The 21,392-nt window shown below is 35.8% G+C and overlaps 1 protein-coding gene across 3 annotated transcripts in view; it reads left to right on the top strand.

The window, feature by feature from the left end:
* LOC123566807 (uncharacterized) overlaps window positions 1-12,043 on the top strand; it is a 201,649-nt gene extending 189,606 nt beyond the window's left edge. For 2 of the 3 annotated variants that reach the window (XR_012428841.1, XR_012428842.1), the window contains exons 4-5: window positions 8,932-8,984; window positions 9,959-11,626. The gene's annotated coding sequence lies outside the window, so the exon portion shown is untranslated. Of the gene's footprint in view, window positions 1-8,931; window positions 8,985-9,958 lie in introns of all 3 variants that reach the window. The other variant, XM_074027002.1, reaches the window with a different exon arrangement.
* Window positions 12,044-21,392: the final 9,349 nt, after the last annotated feature.

Here is a 21,392-nt window from a genome sequence, read left to right as displayed (position 1 = left end):
ACTTAGTAGTAACTCAGGTGAACCACCCCGAGGACAGTTCCCATTCCTTCTTGTCTTACACTTTTGGTTGGTAAATCAAACCACCCAAGTCTCTCTTTTGCTTTTGAAGTCTGAACTGTACATCTCAATTCTTTGATCACCTTCCTGGGGACAATTCCAAGGTGTTGGACCTCAAGCAATGGGAGAAAACCTAGAGAGGAGGCTCATGTTTGACTGATGGCTGCAAAAAGAATGTGTCTTAAGAGCTTAATGAAGCCCAGGGTTCCCGGGCAGGCTGTGTAACTGTGAGATACTGAGAGTTTGTAGTTGCAGTAACGGTAGTAGCTGTGTCATGTGCCACAAAATTATGTTTAAGTTAATGACATAGATGTTGGTGGTTTCATAAGATTATAATGGAGCTGAAAAATTTCTATTGCTTAGTGACATCTTGATGATCCTGACCCTGCATAGGCCTAGACTAATATGTGTGTTTGTGTCTTAGTTTTTAACAAAATAGTTTTAAAAAATTTAAATAGAAAAAAGATGCTTATAGAATAAGGATTTAAGAAAAATATTTTTGTAAAGAAAGAAATATTTGAAAGCAAATTTTTTGTATAGCTGTATAACATGTTTGTGTTTTAAGCTAAGTGTTACACATGTCAAAAAGTCAAAAAAAAGTTTTAAGTTTATAAAGTAAAAAAGTTACAGTGGCTAAGGCTAATTTATTATTAAGGAAAGAAAAAAATGTAAATAAATTTAGTGTAACCTAAGTGTACATTGTTTATAAAGTCTACAAGTAGTAATAATCTACGCCTTCACATTCTGTCACCACTCACTCATTGACTCACCGAGTACCACTTCCAATCCTGCAAGCTCCACTCATGGCAAGTGCCCTATAGAGTTGTGCCATTTAAATCTTGTATACTCTATTTTTACTATACCTTTTCTCTGTTAGATATATTTAGATACACAATAGTTACCATTGTATTACAATTGCTTACAGTATTCAGTACAGTAACATGCTGTACATGTTTGTAGCTTAGGAGCAATAGGCTGTACTATAAAGCCTAGGTGTATAGTATATAATCTAGGTTTGTGTAGGTGGACTGTATAACATTGGTGTAATGATGAAATCACCTATTGACACATTTCTCAGTATGTGTCCCTATCATTAAGTGACACATGACTGTATATGCATATATATACATACATAAACATGCATACATGTTTACATGTGTGTATATATGTATGTATGTGTGTATATGTATAGTATATTTGTGTGTGTGTGTGTTTATACATATGTATCTATATTTGTATTATATACACTGACACGTTTCTTTTTTTCTTTTTCTTAAAGACAGGGTCTTGTTCTGTTGTCCAGGCTAGAGTGCAGTGGCACAATCACAGCTCATTGCAGGCTTGAAATTCTAGGCTCAAGTGATCCTTCTGCCTCAGCCTCCTGTGTAGTTGGGACTATAGGTACACACTACCATGCCCAGCTAATTTTTAAATTTTTTTGTAGAGACAGAGGTCTCGCTTAGTTACCCAGGATGGTTTTGAACTCCTGGCTCCAAGTGATCCTCCCACCTCAGCCTCACAAATTGCTGGGATTACAGGTGTAAGCCACCATGCCTAGTGAATAAGTAATTTTTTTTTTTTGAGATGAGTCTCGCTCTATTGCCCAGCCTGGAGTGCAGTGGTGCGAGGTCAAGAGATCAAGATCATCCTGGCTAACATGGTGAAACTCCATCTCTACTAAAAATACAAAAATTATCTGGGTGTGGTGGTGTGTGCCTTTAGTCCCAGCTACTCAGGAGACCAAGGCATGCCCTATAATCCCATGGCATTCAACCCTCTGATCCTTCTGGACAGGTCCCCTTTCTCTCATCAGGGCATTGCACATGCATTTTCCACCAACTCAAATACCTAATGGATGTCTATCTATGCTTTAAAACCCAGTCTATTTGCTACTTTCTGTGTGAAAGCTTACCTGATCTCCACTTCGTTTCTCATGTCTTCTGCTGTTTCTGTAGTATGCCACTTATTACTTTATTATAATTATTTGGGTATGACTTTGGGGTTGTATCTAGACTGAATCTTAGCTCTTCTGTTTTTTATCTGTGTGGCTTTTGTCAAGTTATTTTAACTTCTTTGGGCCTCAGTCTTACAATCTGTAAAATGTGGATGTTAAGAAGAACTACTCATAGGGGGTTGGGAGCTCTCAATGCAATTATATGTACCAGCAGGCTTACTTAGCACAGTACCTAGTACATAGTAAGTATTCAATAAATTATAACTTTTCTTTTCCACTTCACCTTTAGCTTATAAAACTTAGGGATATAACTCAAATATCTTGGTAAATAAAATGCCTAGCTTTGCTACTACAGTATGGCTGCTTCCAGTTTTATGTTGCTAATAAAAACACACTCCAGTGAAAAGTAGGAATGAATATTTTCCAGGATTGACTATAATGTTAGGACATAATGCAAGTATCAAAAACATTTTTAAAAAATCAAAATCTTACCAAGCATCTAATCTGACCACAATGGACTAAAACTGGAAATCAACAATAGAGGAACATTTTAAACTATACTAATATATATATAAATTAAACATGCTCCTGAATGACCAATGGGTGAAGGAGAAAATTAAGAATAAAATTTAAAAATCCTTGAAACAAATGAAAATGAAAGCACAATATCTCAAAATGTATGAGACACAGAAAAAGCAGTATTAACAGACAAATTTATAGCAATGAATGTCTACATCAAAAAACTAGAAAGACTTTAAATAAACAACCTAATGATACATCTCAAGGAACTAGAAAAGCAAGAATAAGCCAAACCCAAAATTAGTGGAAATAAATAAATAGTAAAGATTGGAGCAGAAATAAATGAAATGAGACAAAAATACAAAAGATCAACAAAACAAGAATTTTTTTGAAAAGACAAAATTGAGAAATCATTACCTATATTAACCAAGAAAAAGGAGAAAAGACCCAAATATGTAAAATCAGAAACAAAAAAGGAGACATCACAACAGATACCACGGAAATACAAAGGGTCATTAGAAACTACTATGAATGGCAATATGGTAATAAATTTGAAAATTTGGAGGAAATGGATAAATTCTTGGGCACATGCAACCTACCAAGATTGAACCAAGAAGAAATAGAAGACCTGAACAAGCCAATAACTTGTAATGAGATTGAATCAGTAATAAAAAGTCTCTCAATAAAGAAAAGTCCAAGACTAGATAGCTTTACCACTCAATTCTACCAAACCTTTAAAGAATAATTAATACCAGTTCTTCTCAAACTATTCAATAAATTGAAATTGAGGAAGTTTTTCTTAATTCATTTTCTGAGGCCAGCATGATCCTGAGACGAAACCAGACAAGGCAACAACAAAAAAAGAAAACTACAGGCCAATATCCCTGATGAACCTAGACATAAAAATCCTCAAAATACTAGCAATTTAAATCTGATAACACATGAAAAAAAGATAATACACAATGATCATGTGGGATTTATCCCAGGAATTCAAGGATGGTTCAACATATGCAAATCAATAAATGTGGTGCATCATATCAGTAGATTGAAGGATAAACACCATATGATCACCTCAATAGATGCAGAAAAAGCATTTAATAAAAATCAACATATCTTCATAACAATTCTCAATATATTGGTTATAGGAAGAAAGTACCTGAACAGAATAAAGACCATCTATGACAAATTCACAGTTAGCATCATACTGATTGGGGAAAAGTTGAAAGCTTTCCATTTAATAATTGTAACAACACAAAGACTCTGACAAAAAATTTCTAGAACTGATAAACAAATTCAATGAAGTTATAAAACACAAAATAAACATACAAAACCAGTAGTGTTTCTATACACAAACAACAAACTAGCTGAAAAAGAAACCAAGAAAGTGATCTCATTTGCAAAAGCTATAGAAAAAATACATAGGAATAAATTTCACCAAAGAGGTGAAAGATCTCTATAAGGAGAATTACAAAACACTGATGAAAGAAATTGAATAGGATAAAAAAATGGAAAACATACCATGCTCATGGATTAGAATAATTAGTATTATTAAAATGACCACACTACCCAAGTAATCTACAGATTCAGTGCAATCCCTATCAAAATGCCAATGACATTTTTTATAGAAATAAAAAAAATCTAAAATATTTATGGAACCACAAAATCTTCCAAATAGCCAAAGCCAAAGCAATTCTCAGAAAAAAAAAAAAGATGGAGGCATTACACTAGCATTACACTATTTCAGACTTCAAAATATACTACAAGGTTGTAGTAACCAAAAGAGCATGGTACTAACATAAAAACAGAAGCATAGACCAATAGAACAGAATAGATAACTCAGAAATTAATCCACACATCTATAGCCAACTAATTTTGACAAAGGTACCAAGAACACCTGTTGGGGAAAGTGCAGTCTTTTCAATAAATGGTGCTGGAAAAATTGGATATCCATATGCAGAAGAATAAAACTAGACCTTCACCTCTCCGCTATACAAAACTCAACTTAAAATGGGTAAAAAACCTAAATGGAAGACCTAAAACTATAAAACTACTAGAATAAAACATAGGATAAATGCTTCAGGGTTTTGATCTAGGAAAAGACTTTATGAATAAAACTTTAAAAGCATAGACAACAAAAGAAAAAATAAACAAATGGGATTATATCGAACTAAAGTTTCTTCACAACAAAGGAAACAATCAATAAAGTGAAAAGACAACCTATAGGGTGGGAGGAAAGATTTGGAAACTCTCCATCCAACTCTCCATCCCAAATCCATATTCGGGATTAATATCCCAAATATATAATGAACTCAAACATCTCAACAGCAAAAATCCAAACAATCCAATTAAAAAATAGGCAAATAATTCGAACAGACATTTCTCAAAAGAAAACACACAGATGGCCAACAGGTGTATGAAAAAATGCTCAGTATCACTAATCATCAGGGAACTGCAAATGAAAACCACAATAAGGTATTATCTCATCCCAGTTAAAAGGGCTATTATCAAAAAGACAAAAAATAACAAACGTTGGTGAGGATGTGGAGAAAAGGGAGCTCTTACATGCTTTTGGTGGGAATATAAACTAGTATGGTCACTATGGAGAACAATATGAAAGTTCCTTAAAACACTAAAAATAGAACTACCATATGATCAAGCAACCTTACTACTGGATATTTATCCAAAAGAAAGAAAATCAGTATACCAAAGAAACATCTGCACCCCTATGTTTATTGCAGGAGTATTCACAATAGCCAAGAAATGGAATCAGCCTAGGTGTCCCACAACAGATAAGTGGATAAGGAAATTGTGGTATATATACACAATGGAATACTATTCAGCCATAAAAAAGAATGAAAGCCTGTCATTTGAAGCAATGTGGATGGAACGGAGGACATTTTATTAAGTAAAATAAGCCAGCAACAGAAAGGTAAACACTGCATGTTCTTACTCATATGTAGAAGGTTAAAAAAAAAAAAAAAAGTCAATCTCATAGAAGTAAAAGTAGAACAGAGGATACCAGAGGTGGGGGAAGATAAGGAAAGTGGGGAACGGGGAAAGATTTGTTAAAGGATATAAAAGTATAACTGGATAGGAGGAATAAGCTCTACTGTTGTCTACTACTGTAGGATGACTTTAGTTAACAATAATGTATTACATAGTTAGAATATACAAATAGCTAGAAGGAGGATATTGAAGGTTCTCAACATATAGAAGTCATATATGTTGGAGATAATGTATATGCTGATTTTCCTGATCTGATTACTATATTATATGTATTGCATTATATGTATATCACTGTGCTATACGTGATCATAGCCAAAAAGCTGAGAATAGATGCAACAGCACTATGTACCCCAGGGGATATGTTCAATTATTATGTGTCAATTTTAAAAATTAATAACAAATAAATTTAGTTATTCCGCTGTATGATCTTGGATAAGTGCAAAGACTGGGATTTTGGAGTCAGATACACTTGTTTTTGAATCCCAACACTGTGACTTTAAGAATTTACTCACTTCTGGATCTCTCATTTCTGATAGAAAATAGAGATAATGAGAAACCCTACCTTAAGAGATATTAGGATGGTTAACTGGGCAGCAAAATGGCACATCCAGTATAATGCCTGGCACCAATAATAATAGCTTCCTTCCCACTTGGGGTCAGCACAGAGTACATGTCTCTCTGCTATGTGAAAGCTCATCTGACATCTCTATTTAGAGGGAGGAAGAGAACCAAACCGAGCTGCAACCAGGCCTCTTCCTTGTCCAGTCCTGATCCTGACCCTGCTGTCCTGAATCAACTCTCTCTTTCCCAGCTCATTTGATGGAACATTTCAATTTTAAATTGTCAGTCATCAGCACATTTAAATGTCCCAGGACTAGAAAAACATCAGAAGGAATTACTGAAAGCTTTATTGATTTAATCAGATAATTTTGCACAAATTATGGTCCATAAAATTCTAGGTGCTCTGTAGTCTTCCATGAGACAGAGTTGAAGCTACTGTCATCCCTCTAGGTAGGATGTAGAAGAGCAAAGAAGGATTAGTGTGATTTAAGATAAATGCACGAAGCATAGGGGAGGCATTTGCTGAGAGAACAGGGAACAGTTTCTAAGTAAGCTGGACTATGAGTGTGTAAGGAAATGAGAAGGTGAGAAAGGGAGGTTGAGGGCAAGTAAGGACATCCTTGAATAATATTTGAGGCATTGGGACTTTGTAGGCAACCGGGAACTATTTAAATTTTTCAAGCCAGAAAGTGGCATGGTCAGAGGTTTGCTTTAAGAAGACAACTGGCAAGAAGGTGAGAATGGATTGTTTTGGTAGGGGGCAGAATGACTAGAGACAGGGGTATACTTAGGAAGTTATTGCAATTGTCTGGATAAGAGGTGACAAAGGTTGCACTTGGGCAGTGGAAAAGAGAGAACAAATAGAAGGCATATTGCAGTGCAAAATCTACAGAACTTTTTGACTAACTAGGGAAAGGGAAAGAGACACAGAGAAGGATGACTCAGGATTTTAGCCTGAGGAAAGTGCTTGAGTTATCTAATTTAACATTCAGAATGCAGAACCTATCTGTCAACACCTGGCTTTCCTCATTTATTCTTAATGCATGCATGTGTGTGTGTGTGTGTTTGTGTGTGTGTAACTCTATGTACATATGGAATGCTATACATCAATAGCTGAATATCTCTCTCTCACAGACAGTCTCTCTCTCTCTCTTCTATTTCAGTCTTCATTCACCTTAAATGTATGTAATTATTGGCATTGTGAAATGAGGGTGTGAGGCTTTCTAACTTTGAGAAATAGCAGTTTTTATACTGGCAATGTAGAGATTATGTTTTATGATTTTGAAAATATCGAAGCTTGCCCTATTGATAATAGTAGCTTCCATTGACTGAGTGCTTCTGTGCAATGCTTTACACACATTTGCTTCACTTACCCTCACAACAATATGTGAGATGGACACTATTAAGGCCCCACTCCCCTCGCCCCATTCCCAAACAATTCCCAACTCCCTCCTCCCTTGCTAACCACCATAAAGACTGACCTCCCTTGCAACAAGGGTGTGTGATGGATTCACTTGCTGTGCTTTCTCTGGCCTTTGTCTCTCACTTCTTCCTCCACAGTTTTGGATGTCTTCTAGTGTCAGGCAGTGAAACCCAGCCTTAGGAGATAGCGAGATGATTCTCATTCAGCCCTGCTCTCAAGTTCCTCACAATATAGAGGAGGGGTTGGCAAAGTATGTTGATCTACCGCCATTTTTGTATGACCCATAAGCTAAGAATGGTTTTCACATATTCAGTGGGTTGAAAGATAATCCAAAGAAGAATATTTTATGACCAGTAAAATGATATGAAATTCAAGTTTTAGTGTCCATAAATACAATTATGATGGAATACAGCCTCGCCGATTTGTTTATGTGTTGTCTACAGTAACTCTTGCACTACAACCATAAAACTGAGTAGTTGCAACCGAGATCATATGGTCTACAAAGCCTGTATTTGCCACCTGGCCCTTTGAGAAAACGTGTGCTGACCTCTCATCTAAGAGGGTGGAATTTATGGATTAGGCAAATGAATAAGTCATTCTAGGTAGGGAAAGAGAAAGGATGTAGTATAACTAAGATACTTAGAAAAATTTCCCAAAATAGCAGGTGGATCCAAAGCTCTGGGTCTCATCTCTAGACATTTTTCCTTTAAAGATAGATTCTATACAAGAGATGGAGGTGGACAAGGGAAGGGTGGTCTGGGATATGTATTAGTTACTTTTTTCCAGTGAATGTCTTTGTTACTCATTCCTTAGAGGCAGAAGTCTGTGCTTCAGTTAGTTTGAACTCCAGCCAGAGAGAACAGATCATGAATACTTCTAATGCACACTGTCAAAATCCTGAGTTAAATAATTTTACTTTCAAAAAAATTGACCTTTTAATTAAGGTCCCCAGAGTCTCCCACGAATTGGCTGTCACCTGAAACTATTGTATGCTTGGAATTTCTGTGAGCACAAAAGACACCCTGCTCAGATCCTGATTCCTACAAACCGGGTACTGCTGTCCTCATGAATCCTATAGACCTTGTGCACATCCCTGGGATGGTGGAAGATTTCTTTCCGTGAACTCAACTCTTGTAAAAATCAAGAGAAATGTTTCATTTTTTTTCTTTCCAAAAGAAAGTAAGTGCCAGGAAATCTTCCATAGTAACAGTGCTTGTCATTCAACCACTGTCACATGACTTAGAAAGCACTTTTCTGGGCATTTTTGTTCTAAGCCTTAAAATAACCATGACCTACATAATGTGATCATAATGAAAAATGGTTGAACTATGTAAAACTCCAATGCTGATATGCCAATGAAATACACTTTTGAGATCAATGCACTCATCCCCTTTTTGTCTTTATTTTACAGAGGAGGAAACTGAGACTTAGCCAGAAAGGCAGCCAATCAATGGCAACATCAAGGTGTGTGCTTTCTATTTACAGTGATAATGATGGTCAAGGCTACCTTATCACTGGCCTAATTAGATATGACCTAATTGTCACATTTAATGTGTGTGGGTTATAGGTGGGATGATTCTATAATTTGTTACCCAAACTGAAATACCTTGGTTCATCAGGCATAAAGCAGCCTTGTTCCCTGAGACCTATGGCCATGCTATATGCAGTAGGCAGATGCCATAGGCCATGTGACTCGTTCTGATAATCAGGTAAGTCCCTAAAATTTGCTTCTATTTCCTGACTTGTGTTCTCAGTCCTGTGGACCCAGCACCTTGGAATGTCAGCATTTGATGAATGTTGGCCCTGTAGAGATTCAGTTCAGATTTCACCCACTAATCTCTGGTTTTAGGCCATATTCAGAGCCTAAGCAATAAAGAAATCGGGATGTAACAGGGAAATATGAATGTGTCATATATTCTTGCATTGACTCAATCTTTATCTATCTCCAAGGTATTAAATTTCCTGTCTTTAGGTCAGAGAGAATGTTTTCAAACAGGAGTGGGAGACGATTCTAGACAAACCAGAGTGGAATATCCAGGCAGAAGAGGAAAGAGAATGAAATCTCTTTTCTTGACATTGTGTGTGCATTTTGTTGTGTTTTGTTTTTAGAAAGTAGTAACAGCTAATCAATATTTATTAATTATCAGTGGTGTCCTCATCTCTGAGCTATGTGGGAGAACGAAGAAACATGACAGGGAAAGAAAGAGAAAATATAATTATTTCACTATTGTTTATAATAAAGAACTAACTAAGGAAATAGATAGCTAAGAAAATTAAAATAATACTACACTTATAAAGGCAACTGTTAGAACACAAATACAGACTTTCTTAATATTAGAATAATTACACATAAAAGCTATAGTGTCTTAGTTCAGGTTGCTATAACAGAATACCACAGACTGAGTGGTTTATAAACAGCAGTAATTTGTGTCTTACAGATCTGAAAGCTGGAATTCTGAGATCAGAGTGCCAGCATGGTCAGCTTCTGCTGAGGACTGTCTTCAGGGCTGCAGACTGAAGACTTCTCATTTTATCCTCACGTGGTGGAAAGAGCAAGATAACTTTCTGGGCTCTCTTTTAGAAGAACACTAATTTCGCTCATTAGGCCTCCTCACTCATGACTTAATTATCTTCAAAGTCCCCACCTCCTAATACCATCACATTGGGGTACGGATTTCAACACGTAAATTTTGGTGGGGTTTGGGAGAGGAGCACAAGCATTTAGTCCATAATAGCCACATAATGAAAAGATTTAAAAAATGAAATTATTCAACAGGAACACAGTACAAATAATATGATAGGACAAAGACTAAATATATTTTATCTGTTAATAAAAGTAAATCTTCATTAAGATAATTTTCAGAATGAATCGCAAAGCAAACACAACTCTGTTATATGTAAGAGATACATCTAAACAAAGATATTCACAAAGTTTAAGAGTTAAAGATACACCAGAGAAATACAAACACAAGGAAAGCAGTGATTGATATCTTAATATCACACAACATGGAATTCAAGACAAAGATCAATAAATAAGGAAGGAAGGGTACCTTTTAATGTAAATGATATAAATCAGTTTAAGATAACATTTATGAATAACTATATGCCAAATAATATAGCATCCACCTTTATAAAGCAGAAATTAGACACAAGAAATAGGCAGATACCCTAATATAAAGGGAATTTAATTCACTTTTCTCAGTCTATTTTATACCAAGAGGACAATAATAAACAAGGATATAGAATACCTAAGTAATTAATGAGACAGACATGATTAATCCATGTAACTAAAGAATACAGAATAAGCTTTTTGTTTTTTCAAAAGCTGTGAAAACATTCATAGAAAGTGATCATATATTAACTCATAAATAAATCTTTAATAAATTCCCAAAATAGATATAGTATGGATAACACTGAGTAACTATAATTCATTAAAACTAAACACTGATAACAAAAGAGAAAGCAAAAACTCCTTCCATCTGGAAATTATAAAAGCTCTCTTAATGCTCAGAGAGGAAATACAAATCAAAATGGAAGATTGTTTTAGGAAAAAACAGTAATGAAAGTACTCTTTATCGGAATTTGTGGAATACTATGGGTTGAGTTGTGTACCCAAATTCATATGTTGAAGTCCTAACCCTCATTATCTCAAAATGTATTATTTGGAGATAAGGTCTTTACAGAGGTAATTGAGTTAAAATGAAGTCATTAGAAGGGGTGTCCTTACCAAATAGGACTGGTATCCTCATAAAAAAGGGGAAATTTGGACACAGATACACACATATAGGGAGAAGACTACGTGAAGAGAAGGCAAGATCAGGGTGATGCTCCTACAAGCCAAGGACTGACAAAGATTGCCAGCAAACCACCAGAAGCTGGGGGAGAGGCATGGGGCAGATTCTTCTTAACAGCCCTCAGAGGGAACCAACCCTAATCATGCCTTGATCTTGTACTTCCAACTCTCAGAAAACTGTGAGTCTTGAACTGGGTTTAAGATACCTGGTTTGTGGTACTTCGCTATGGCAGCCTTAGAAAACTACTACACAGATAAAGCAGTGTACAGAGAAAAAAAAATCATAGCTTAAATAGCAAAAGAAAAAATAAAATGAGTTAAGCATTATGCTCAAAAAGTTAGAAACAATATACCAAAATATATTGAAGGACTCTAGAAGGAAGGTATCAATAGTGATAAAAGTGGGAATTAACAAATTAGAAAACAGATTAACAGTACTAGTAAATCAATCCCAGCTCTAGTTCTTTGAACCAATGAAATACATAAATCATTAGATAACATAATTAAGAAATAACTGTCAAAATGTAAACACACAAATGAGAACTTGAAAGGGCGAAACAATGAAGAAACAGAGAAAAATTTTAAAAAATTAAAAGAAACCACTTGGTTCTACTTTAAGCAGATGAATGTAAAAATCTAGATGATATAGATATTTTTCTAGAAAAATATAATTTATCAATACTAACTTTAGAAGAAGTAAATTACCTAAATAAACTGAAATTGAAAAAAATAATCAAAGAGCTACTTTCCCAAAAAAGCACCAGGTATTGATGATGTCTTACTTTATTTTGTGTTGCTATAACTGAATACCTGAGGCCGGGCAATTGAGAAAGAAAACAGATTTGTTTCTTACTATTCTGGAGTCTGGGAAGTCCAAGACTGGGAGGCTGCTCCTGATCAGCTTCTGATGAGGGCCTCATGCTGTGTCATAACATGGTAGAAGGCATTGCAGGATGAGAGGGACACAAAAGCCAAACTAGCTTTTATAACAGACCCACTCTCATGATGACTAATGCATTCCAGTAATAATCCATTAATTCATTAACCCATTAATCCACCAGTAGATTAATCTATTCATGAGGGCAGAGCCCTCATGACCCAATTGCCTCTTAAAGACCCCACCACTTAATAGTGTTACATTGGGTCATAAATTTTAATGTGAGTTTTGAAGGGAACAAGGAAAAACTCTATAAAGCTTTCAAAGAGCAGATAGTTCTAGCTTTGATTAAAAAAAACACTTAATAAAATAGATATAGATGGTTACTTTCTTAATGTGATAAAATATATCTCTCTTAACCTAAAAGCCAAAATCATCATTACTCAGGAATTTGTAACATTCTAATTAGAAACAAGAGCAAGGCAAAAATGCTCACGTTATTGAAAATTGTACTGGAGAAATTATCCAATTTAAATAGACGAGAGAAAGAAATTGACAGTAAAAAAAAATTGAAAAGTGGGATGTAAAACTATTACTATTTGCAGATCTTATGACTGTATATCTGGAAAACTCAAGAGAATTAACTAAAAAAAATTACAAACAATAAGATAATTTAGTATGGTGGCAGGATTCAAAACTATAGAAATCAATACTTTTGCATATGCAAATAACAGCCAGTTAGAAAATATAATGGAGAAATTACCCTATTACAGTGGCCATGCATATATAAAGACATAACACCAGGAATAAACTTAATAAAAAATGTGCAATACATATAGGAACAAAAACTTTTAAATCCCCAAAGATACAAAAGAAGACTTGAGAAAATGGAATAACTACACACTTGGATAGAAAAACTCATAATAATAAAATGTCATTTCTTATTAACTTATTTTTACAACTAACATAATAGTATACACAGGGTTTTGTTTTTAATTAGATAAGCTCATTCCAAAGTTCACTTGAAAAAATAAACTAGAATGGTAAGAAGGATACTTGCAAATAAAAGAAATGGCTAGCCTAACCAGATAAAAAAAACATACTATAAAGCCTCAAAAACTAAAGCAAGGTAGTTGTGGTGAATGAATAGCGCTGCCCATGAAACAACATAGAAAATCCGGAAATAGGTCCAACTACTATGGTAATTCAGAATATGATAAAGAAGATACCCCAAATTATAGGACAATTCAGTAAATGATGTTGGAATCACTGCATAGCCATTTGGAAATATTTCAAAAGTGTCAAACATTTAAATGTGAAATATGAAACCATAAAAGTATACAATGGAAATATGGCAGAATATTTCGTGTTTATAGATAGAAAGACAAAATTTTTAAGATATCAGTTCTTCCCAACTGGTTCTATATATTCAATGCAATTCCAATCAAAATCTCAGCAAGTTATTTTGTAGATAGGAAGAAACTGATTGTAATGTGAGTTTTCATCTGGAAAGGCAAAGACCCAGAATAGTCAACACAATATTTAGGAGAAGAACAACATCAGATGACTGACGTTACCCAACTTAAAGACTTACTATAAAGCTACAGTGATTAAGCAATGTGGTGAAAGAACAGACAAATAGATCAATGGGACAGAATAGAAAGCCCAGAAACAGACCCACATAAATTTGGTCAATTGATCATTGAGCAAAAGTAATACAGTGTAGGAAAGGCATTGCAATACATATGAGCAAAGGCAATACAATGCAGAAAATAGTCTTTTCAACAAATGATTCTGGAACAACTGGACATTCATATACAAAGAAATGAATCTAAACACAGACCTTACACCTTTCAAATACAAAAAAACCTCAAAACTGATCACAGACCTAAATGTGAAGTACAAAACTATAAAATTCCTGGAAGATAACAAGAGATGACCTTGGTTTTGGCAATGACTTTTTAGACGTCATACCAAAGGCATGATCCATGAAAGAAGGAATTAATAAGCTGGACCAATAAAATCTAAAATTTTTCCTACGCAAAAATCATGATCAAGAGAATAAATAGACAAGCCAGATTGAGATTAAATATTTGCAAATACATATCAGATAAAAAACTTATAAGATATGAAAAACCTCTTAACCTCAACAATAAGAATACAAACAACTCAAAAAAAAAATGGGCCACATGTCTTAGGAAACACCCTTTCAAAGAAGATACATAGATGGCAAATAAGCCTATAAAAAATGTTTCACGTCATATGTTATCAGGGAAATGAAAATTAAAACAACAACGAGATACCACTACATATCTATTAGAATGGCCAAAATCCAGATCACAGGCAACACCAAATGCTGGTATGTGGAGGCATCATGCTATATAACTTCAAACTATACTACAGGGCTACATAAGCAAAACAGCATAGTACTGGTACAAAAACACACACCTAGACCAATGGAGCACAACAGCGGGCCCAGAAATAAGGCTGCATACCTACAACCATCTGATCTTCGACAAAACTGACAAAAACAAGCAATGGGGAAAGGACTCCCTATTCAATAAATGGTGCTGTGATAAATGGCTAGCCATATGCAGAAGATTGAAGCTGGACTCCTCTCTTCACACCATACACAAAAATCAACCAAAGACAGATTAAAGACTTAAATGTAAAACCCAAAACTATAAAAACCCTGTCTAGGCAACACCATTCAGGACACAGGAACAGGCAAAGATTTTATGACAAAGATGCCAAAAGCAATTGCAACAGAAGCAAAAATTGACAAATGGGATCTAATTAAAGTAAAGAGCTTCTGCACATCAAAACAAACTATCAACAGAGTGAACAGGTAACCTATAGAATGAGAGAAAATTTTTGCAAACTATGCATCTGACAAAGGTCTACTATCCAGCACCTATAAGGAACTTAAACAAATTTACAAGAAAAAAACCAAACAACTCCATTAAAAAGTGGGCAAAAGACATGAACAGACACTTCTCAAAAGGAGACATACATTTGGCCAAGAAGCATATGAAAGAAAAGCTCAACATCACTGATCATCACAGAAATGCAAATCAAAATCACAATGAGATAGCATCTCACACTAGTCAGAATGGTATCAATAAGTCAAAAAATAACAGATGTGGCTGGGCACGGTGGCTCATGCCTGTAATCCCAACACTTTGGGAGGCTGACGTGGGTGAATCACGAGATCAGGAGATCGAGACCATCCTGGGCAATAGGGTGAAACCCCATCTCTACTAAAAATACAAAAATTAGCCGGGAATGGCGGCATGTGCCTGTAGTCCCAGCTACTAATGAGGCTGAAGCAGGAGAATCGCTTGAACCTGGGAGGCAGATGTTGCAGTGAGCCAAGATCACTCCACTGCACTCCAGCCTGGGCCAAAGAGTGAGACTCCATCTCAAAAAACAAACAAAACAAACAACAACAACCCCCCCCACCCAAAAAAAACAAAAAAAACAAAAACGGATGCTAGCAAGGTTCTGGAGAAATAGGAAAGCTTATACACTGTTGATGGGAGTGTAAATTAGTTCAACCATTGTGGAAGATAGTGTGATAATTCCTCAAAGACCTAAAGACAGAAATATTCAACCCAGAAATCCTGCTCCTGCATATGTACCCAAAGTAATAGAAATCATTCTATGATAAAGACATATACATGCGTATGTTCATTACAGCACTGTTCATAATAGCAAAGACATGAAATCAGCCTAAATGCCCATCAATGGTAGACTAGATAAGGAAAATGTGGTACATGTATACCATGGAATACTATGCAGCATAGAAAAGAACAAGATAATGTCCTTTACAGGAATACGGATGAAGCTGGAAGCCATTATCCTTAGCAAACTAATGCAGGAACAGAAAACCAAATACTTCATGTTCTCACTTATAAATGGGAGCTAAGTGATGAGAACACATGGACACATAAAAAGGAACAACAGACACTGGGGCCTATCAGATGCTGGAGGTTAGGAAGAGGGAGAGGATGAGGAAAAACAATTAATGGATACTAGGCATAATACCTGGGTGATGAAATAATCTGTACAACAAACCCCCATGATCCAAGTTTACCTATATAACAGACCTGCACATGTACCCCTGAACTTAAAATAAAAGTTAAAAAGAAAAAGAACTTTTATTCATTGCTGGTGGAATTTCAAAATGATGCAGCCACTTTGGAAGACAGTTTGGTGATTTCTTATAAAACTAAACATACTCTAACCATACAATCCAGCCATTGCACCCCTTGGCATTTACCAAAAGCAGTTGAAAACTTATGCTCACACCAAAGCCTGCACATGAATGTTTGTAGCATCATAATTGCCAAAATTTGAAAGCAACCAAGATGTCTTTCTGTAGGTGAATGGATAAATAACCTGTAGTACATCCAGACAATAAAATACTAATTAATGCTACAAAAATTGGTTTCCGTTTTTATAAAAGTGGGCCAAAACAAACAAATGAAAAAGGAAATGAGCTATCAAACTATGAAAAAGCATGGGAGAAATGTAAATGCATATCACTGAGTGAGAGAAAACAATGTGGAAAGCTTTTGTACTGTATGATTCCAACTATATGACATTTCGAAAGGCAAAACTATAAGACAGAGGTTGCCAGATCACTGAAAAGATCATTGGTTGCTAGTGGTTGGGGAAAGGGACGAATAGAGAAAGCACAGAAGATTTTTAAGGCAATGAAAATAACCAGTATGCTAGCATTGTGGTGGATATATGTTATAATACATTTGTACAAACCAATAGAATGTACAACACCAAGAGTAAACTCTAGGTAAACTGTGGACTTTGAGTGATAAGGATGTGTCAATATAGATTCATAGATTTTAACAAATATACCACTATCTTGGGGAATGTTGGTCATGGGGGGACTATGTATGCATGGGGGCAGAGGGTATATGGGAAATCTGTACTTTCCTCTCAATTTTGCTGTGAACCTAAAACCACTCTAAAAACAAAACAAAACAAAACAAAAACAAACAAAAAAACCATCATAAAAGTTCTGCCTGACGGAAAAATAAGGAAACAACCAACTGGGAGGAAGCATTTGCAACTCTTAACAAAGAAACAGCAGTGATTTTTGTTATTAGAAAAAGTACCCTTCTTACAACTCAATAATAAAAAGACAAATAACACAATTAAAATGGGGACAAAGAATCTGAGTAGACATTTCTCCAGAGAAGACTTAGAAGTGATCAATAAGCACATGAAAAGATGCTCAACATGATTGGCTATCAGGGAAATGCAGAAGAAAACCGCAATGAGATATCATCTTACACCAACTAGGATGACTATAATAACAAAGGCAGATGATAACAAGTGTGTGTGAGGCTGTGGAAGAATGTGAACCTTCATACAGTGCTAATGGCAATGTAAAATGGCTTAGCCTCTTTGGAAAATAGCCTGGTAGTTCCTCAAAATGTTAAACACACAGTGCTGTGTGACTCAGAAATTCTTCTCCTGGGTAAATATCCAAGAAAATTGAAAACATACATCTACGCAAAAAATTACTATGCGAATATTTATAGCAGTATTATTTGTGATAGGCAAAAGGTGAAACAACCCAAATGCCCATCAACTGATAAACAGATAAATAAAATGTGGTATATTTATACGTTGCAGTATTATTCAACAATAAAAGGAAATAAAGTACGAATACACGCTACCCATGAATGAGCCTTGAAAACATTATGCTAAGTTAAAGAAGCCAGTCACTCCCACAGGTGGTATAAAATTAAAAAAAAGAAGCCAGTCACAAAAGATTGCATATGGTATAGTCTGTTTATACGAAACATCCCTAAACGGCAAATATCCAGACACAGTAGCTTAACGGCGGCCTAGGTTTGGGAGTGGGAAAGGGGGAGTGAGGTTGGATGGAGAGGTGGGGGAAGGGATGGAGGGTGGGGATGTTTTCAGGGGAATGAAGGGTAGTTAGGAGGTGATGGCTAAAGTAGACAAGATTTCTCTTTGGGATGAAAATGTTCTAAAATCAGTTGTGGTTGTAATTGTACAACTCTGAATATACTAAAAACCATGGAATTGTGTATTTTAAATGGGTGAATTATATGGCTGTGAGTTATATCTAAATAAAACTGTTATATAAAAAATAAAACTGCTGTGTTACCAAATTTAAAAAAAAAGTCTTATCCATGGTATCACTTAAAATCATCCTGGTGCCACTTAAACCATCCCACATATCACCAGTAATGTGCATTCCAAGTCTGAAAAACACTGATGACTCAAATAAAAGTAGCATGGGTTATTCCTAGAAAAACGGTTTAAACTTCATCTAATCCTGATGATGCGATCAGAGATATCCAGAACATGGGGTGTTCTGTGAGACAACAGGCCTGGATTCTTCAGAAACATCAGTGTCATCAATGACCACAAAAAGGCAAGGCTACTGCTCTGGATTAAAAGAGATAAAATCGGTGTGACAACTAAGTTAAATGTATGATCTTTCAGTGGATCCTAGATAAAAGAAAAAAAGAAGAAGCCATAAAGATATATTTGGGAAAACTGAGGAAATTTGAATATGACTGAATGGTATAATATTATCTGTTAAACTCCTTCGGTATGATAATGGTATTAGTGATACATAGGAGAACGCCCTTGTTGTTAGTAGAAATACACTTAAATATTAGAGAACAAAGTGTCATGGTGTCTGACACTTATTTTAAAGTAGTTTAGCTACATACACACACGTGTGTAAAAAGCAAAAATCGTGTTTTCACTATGATATTCTTTCATCTTTCTGTAGTTTTGACATTTTTCAAAATAGAAACTTGGAAAAAATTAATTAAAAGAAATTGAAGCCTTAAAAAATAAATAATTGAAGCAATGAAGGCCTTTGGCTTGAATAATTTACATGATTGTCCCAATACTTAGTTCACTTCTCTTTGTATGAGCATTTCACTTTTCATAACACAATTTTACTATTTTTTATTACTTTCTGAAGAAAATTGTAAGTTGATTACCACTAATTCTTTCACGTTTTCCCTGAAAATAATTCCTTATTGCACAGAGTGGTATCTTGGGACCTGAATCATATGAGCTTTTCCTCCCATTTTGTGCCACTGGCTTTTTGGGAGATCTTGGTCAAGTTGCCTCCCTATGGGCTTTATATCTCTCCTCTTAAAAAGGTAAAAGATTGAAAGAGTGAAAAGGCAGGACACAGGGGGAAAATGTTTACAGTACAATATCCAGGATATATAAAGAACTACAGATTAAAAATAGGCAAGCAACACAATACAAATAAGCGGGAAACACTTGAAGGGGCACATCCTGAAAGAGGATATCCAAATGGCCAATAAACACATGACAAGGCCGGGCGCGGTGGCTCATGCTGGTAATCCCAGCACTTTGGGAGACTGAGGCGGGTGGATCACAAGGTCAGGAGTTCGAGACCAGCCTGGCCAACATGGTGAGACCCCATCTCTAAAAATACAAAAATTAGCTGGGCGCAGTGGTGCGTGCCTGTAGTCCCAGCTACTCAGGAGGCTGAGGCAGGAGAATTGCTTGAGCCCTGGAAGCAGAGGTTGCAGTGAGCCAAGATCGTGCCACTGCACTCCACCCTGGGTGACAGAGTGAGACTCTGTCAAACAAAACAAAACAAACAAACAAATAAACAAAAAAACACATGACAAAGTGCTCAGCTTCATCAGTTATCAGGAAAGGGCAATTAAAATATAATGAGAGCTAGCGTGGTAACTCACGCCTGTAATCCCAGCACTTTGGGAGGCCAAGGCAGGTGGATCATGAGGTCAGGAGTTCGACACCAGCCTGGCCAGCATGGAGAAACCCTGGCTCTACCAAAAATACAAAAAATTAGGCAGGCATGGTGGCACACGCCTGTAATCCCAGCTACTCAGGAGGCTGAGGCAGGAGAATTTCTTGAACCCGGGAAGCAGAGGTTGCAACGAGCCAAGATCACGCCACTGCACTCCAACCTGGGTGACAGAGCGAGGCTCGTCTCGAAAAAAAAGTAATAATAATAATGAGATACTATTGACACCCATCAGCATGGTTGAATATTTTAAAAAGACTTACAAAGTCAAGTGTTGGTGAGGACACAGACCAATAGAAATTTTCATACACTTCTGGTTTAAGTATAAATTAAAAGAACACTTTGGAAAATAATTTGCCCATATCTGATAAGGCTGAACATTCACAACTCTGGGTATGACTCGGCATTCCTTTTTCAGTTATATATTCAAAAAAATCTACGTATATGTCCTTAAGGACATATACAGGGGTGTTATGAGCAGCTTAATTTGTATTAGTCTCCAACTGAGAACAACCTAGATGTCCATTAACAGTAGAGTAAATAAATAAAGGTATTTTCATACAATGGGATCCTGGCAAAAATAAATGAGCTACTGCTATGCAGAATGTTCAGTTAGTTTACCTACTAAAGTAGGTTGCAGTTCAGTTACATAAGGTAGCCTACTTTAATTTATGTAACTAACGTAAGTTACATAAGGACTCAAGTATAGAAGCATCCTCAGGCCACTTAGTTTCGTTTAACAATTCTCCCCTTTGGTCAGATTCTCAATTCTGAGAGATTGTCCAAAACTTTGGGCATTGATGCCACTCTCTGTAATCATTATAAAAGGATTCTTTTGGTTTCCATATAAGAATTCGCAAGTCAGACATCACATGAGTTAAATAATTATTTATGTTCTTGCTGGTTTAGTTGAAGTAAAATCACTCAGTGCTTGATGGATGGCTGTATCCAAACACTTAAGACTTTACAGAATAGAGCACACCAGGGGGACTATTATAATGACTATCAGGAGGAAAATACTAAAGGACCGAAGTGTACACCTTAACAGTAGTCTTTACAAACTGAACTGATCTAAATCACACAAGTTAAAGTTCAGGCCAATATAGTTAGTTCAATATTATTTGAGTTCACTTGGCTATAGTCCAATTGTATGATGGCAATTTAGGGCCGTAGTTCTCTGTAGAATGGTCTGATTTAATCAAGTATCCACTTTCATTCCTAGCCTTTAATACAAATGATAGTAAACTGGAGACTTACTAGAAGAACGTCAAGATTTGAAACCTTGGAAAAGTCAAGTTTGCCATCGGATGTCTGCCAACCAACTGTTAGTTGCTCCTATAAATACATCATGTGTTCCTTTCCCTTGACAAATTTCCT

The sequence above is a fragment of the Macaca fascicularis genome, chromosome 20 (genome assembly GCF_037993035.2).
Source record: "Macaca fascicularis isolate 582-1 chromosome 20, T2T-MFA8v1.1".
NCBI classification, from domain to species: Eukaryota; Metazoa; Chordata; class Mammalia; order Primates; family Cercopithecidae; genus Macaca; species Macaca fascicularis.
This window is presented reverse-complemented; position numbering and strand designations above follow the sequence as displayed.